The sequence below is a fragment of the Augochlora pura genome, chromosome 4 (assembly GCF_028453695.1).
Source record: "Augochlora pura isolate Apur16 chromosome 4, APUR_v2.2.1, whole genome shotgun sequence".
Taxonomy (NCBI): Eukaryota; Metazoa; Arthropoda; class Insecta; order Hymenoptera; family Halictidae; genus Augochlora; species Augochlora pura.
This window is the reverse complement of record NC_135775.1, coordinates 22609012-22613192: the sequence shown is the minus strand read 5'-3', so window position 1 is coordinate 22613192 and position 4181 is coordinate 22609012.

The following is a 4181-nucleotide window of genomic DNA, read 5'->3' as shown; positions in this document are numbered from 1 at the left end:
GGTGGGTGGGGGGCGGGGGGCGAAGGGGAAACGCTCGTGGAAATCTGTAGCCCGCGGATGATCTGGCACGGGTCTGCTCGAGACGGGTTTCCACCCGGAATTCTTTGTTCGATCGCCGGGACGATCGAAACGCGTCCGGCGGGCCTTCGCGTTAAGTGGGTTAATGAATAATCGTTCCGTGCAACGACAAAGTCCCCCACCATCGGCGCGGGGGACATTTGGCAGTGAGCACATAGGCGCGCGTTACAGCTGTAGGTGTACGCCAACAAAAGCGTGTGGGTTTATATATAGAAATAGCAGCGACGGAACAGCACCGGAAGCGAAGGAGTTCCGCCCAAGCCTGAAGGGTCACCGCACTTTGAAAACCGAGATCCAAGACTGTATTACGTTCGCCTGCCGGAATCTCCATCCGCGTCTTTCTCGCCTGGCAGCCGCGCGCTCTATCTTCCCGCGATATCGACAAACGCTTATCGTCGCCAGGGGGATTCAGCGATATCCCCGATGTTTCTTTCCGGATATCTTTCTTTAATGTTCCGAGTACCGTTGGTTCTCGGTTCTACCGCGAAGTCAGCCACCGAATCGAGCGTGTCTCGGACGACGGGAAACGCAGGAAAGAGGATGTCGATGCTTCCGAAGCGATCCGCGGCAACGGCGGAAACAACGCAGCCGTTCCGGGGGCAAGTTTTAAGGTCTCTGCCGGCGCGCGAAGCGTTACCCTCGTTAACGCCGCCCGAAGAACGTTTCCTCCGCTAAACGCGTGACTTTATGAATGAAACCACTACCCGTCGCAGGCAGTTTGTACACGATGCCAGTAGTACTCGCGTTTACTCGCTCGTTCCACGTAGGAAGGAAGTCGCGGGCGAGTTAGTATTGTCCCTCGCAGCGGCGGCGAGCGCCGACCGCGACTGGTCAATTACCCAGACAATAGTTCCCCGGCAGGATGCCGCATTCAAGGAAGTAACTACGTCTGCAGGCCATCTACAGGGTGCTTTTAATCGCGTCGATGTCTAATGTATTATTCATCGTTTAATTAGATACCTTCGAATATCCCGTAACGAGCTCCCTCGGAGGCGTCGCGAAAAATCATCGCGCCGACGAACGATCCGCGACGCGCTCGTTCCGCCCGCCCGACTTTCTGCTGCCTTGCTCCGAAAAAAAGAAGCATTAATTATTCGAGCGAGCCAGAGGGGGTGGGTGGCGGAAGGCGAAGAGGGGTAACGTCGAGACGAGCCGCGTTCCAAGTGGCTCGAAAAACAGTGCCGCGATGGGCCGCGTCCGATCGAATTCTAGGCCGACGACTGGCGAATCTATTTCTAAGCGCGTTTCTATTTTCTATTTGCATGCGCCAGCGTCGTCACGACAATTTTATACGTCTGCGATATTTCGAGGAGTCGGTGTTGCCTTGTCGCCTCTCCCGGCCCGAAATTCATCGATTCTCGAAACCCCGATCTCCTCAACTTTCTCGATCTCGCTGCTGCTCGACGAACCTGTCCTAATCTCCCATCGGTAATCGGAGATTGTTTCAATTAATTTCATCTCGTTTCGTTGATTTAAGTGTACGGGCATTTTTACGACAACAGAACAAACGTATCGTAAAACGGGTCAGCCAATGATTCTTGAGGGACCGAAGAAAGCTAGTACGTTCACCCGGGATATTAACGGTAGCATAGTCACGGTGCAGCCGCGAAAACGTTTGAAATTCTTACGGATTTTCCGGGGGGGGGGGGACGATTCCGCGGGGAATCGACGACAACAAAGAATCGACCGGAAGATCCGGAGGCTCCCGCTTCCGCTGGAAGCTGGCCCGTGATCGAGCAATTACCTAGCAGTGCGCGGTGCGGCGATTAAGCATACGGTATTGGTATTCTCCGTGCGAGCACCGCTCTGCGCTCGTGCGTTTCTGGACATCTGGACCGTGCGCCGCGCGATAGAGGTGCAGTCGGTGTTTATCTCGCGCACGTACCACACGATTCCGATCGATTCGTCACGGAGCACCGGTTGCGTAATCGATCGCCCGTCCCGGCGCAGTTTCGGGGAAAATCGTGAGCCGGCCTCGGCTCATCCCGCGACTCCTGATCCGCGTCAGGGACGCGCGTGCTCGCTGGGAAAACACGCATCGGTTTCGAAAACGCCTCGTTCATAATGCATGAGATCTTTATGGGCTTGGTACAAAACGAAATTCACCTCGACATTGACTTTACGCAAATCGTAGCCGCATTTCGTTGACCCAGCACTCCGTAACGTTCGAGCCTAAACGCGCGTTCCGAATCGCGTTGTCTTCGAGGACGTTCGCTTCCTCGCTTTGCCTCGATACACCGACGGGTCTCTAAATCCCCGGTTCGAATTAGTCGTCGAACACGGTTTTCCCGCGGAATGAATCGATCGCACGATCGCGAGGTAGTAGAGGCTGTTGCACGCTCGCCTCGCTCGCTCGCGGAGGAGGGGGTCCTGTCCAATGGATTTTTACTGCATGCTTGCTAGGCGTGACGCTCGCCGGCTAGACCGGCCAAATAGAGACAAAGTCTAAGACAAGGAACAAGGGAGTCAGCCATTTTATGACACGGCCGTGCCGTCTCGTCTCGCTGCCATTAGAGCGCGCCACGTTCAAGAGTTTTGATGAAAAATCCTACGCCACGGTTTTATAGTCGCGGCCGCGCTAGTCTCGGCGAAGTAGTCGCTACCGAGCGGTTGCGAACCGGAGCACCGAACTCTCTCGCGGCGAGCTCTCGATTCGACTCGATCCCGATTCGACGCGATTCGAACGGTCCGCGCCGGCCGCGCGTAACCGGTAGTGCGTCCCTTTCCGTGGCCGGCAAACTTTTCACGGGTTCCACCGCGGCGGGGCCGCCACCGGAACACCGGGATATCGCGCGGAGCAGAGGCCGATCATCCATCCCGGGCCGCCGCCATCAATCATCGGATCTCCATTCTCGAGAGTGAGTTTCCAGTCGCATGTTCGATCCACTTACGCTCGATAATGCCCCATCTTTTCAGCCCGTAATTTCCGTGTTTTCCGACCTCGTGGCTTCCCCTTCCCGTCGGGCTGGTCGCGCACGCTTCACGATGTCGCGAAGGTGGTAGACAGATGAAAAGAGAAGCCGACGGTAGGAGAAGGGCGGGCCGGAGAGAGAAAGAAAGAGGCCGAATGAGAGAGAGAGAGAGAGAGAGCGAGAGAGACCTGGCGAACAGAGGGAAGGAAAGAGGGAGATGACACGTTACGCGGGGATAAAGAAAGAAAAACGATCGGGCCGGTATGGGAGCGAGACAGACTAGAAAGAAGGGAGCCACGGGACGACGGCATGCGGCAGCGGGGGGAGGGAGGGGGGGGGGGAGCCGGTGGAGAGAGGACTGGGAAGGGGGAGAAAGAGAGAGATAGAACAGGGAATCCACGAGCGATCGGCTGCCCTACTCAGTCCTCCTCCGTCTGCCAGTCGGTCATCTACGGTTGTAAGTTTGACAGCTCGCCGCGGCCCTTACGTCACCCGGGCTATTCGACGGGCTCGCGCTTCCGCGAGTCGACAGTGTGTCCCCTAACAGTGTGCCCTCTCGTTACAGTCCGCGGACGAGTCTCCAACGGGACGCGATCCGACAAGCAACGGTGTCGTGTCGCGCTCGGCTCGGCTCGATTCGATCCGTTTCGTTTTTCGATCCGAGCACACCCGTGCTCGTCCGCTGGCCGTATCCGCGTCTGTTCAATTGAGTGTCCGTTGAGAATCACTGAGGAAACACGTCGGGCACAGCGGAAAAGGTACGTGCCAGTAAGCAGAGTTCGTTTTAGAGATACCGCCTCGACGAGCGTATAGAACGATAGTGCGACGTTACTGTCGGCCCGGAGAGCCGCCAAGGTAACCGTCAGCGAATAAGCCGAGAACGCGTCGCACGATAAACAGAAAACTAGCTCGCTCGGTACTACGTCGACGTACGCGCGTCCCCGTTGTCGTCGTCGCCGCCGCCGCGACGTCGCGGCTCGTTTCACCGGAGCCGTTGCTGCGTAAACGATGTAATCGCGAAAACGGAGGCGCCTCTCGATACCGTTGGAATGCGGCTGGCCCGTCGCGCTTTGGATTTCCCGCGCCGGCCCGCGGAACGTCGCCCGACCCCCTGACCCCGTCCGACGAGATTTTCTTCGTCGAAATCCCCCCTGGATCCGCGGTTCGCGCGCTCCGGGACCGCCCGATGCC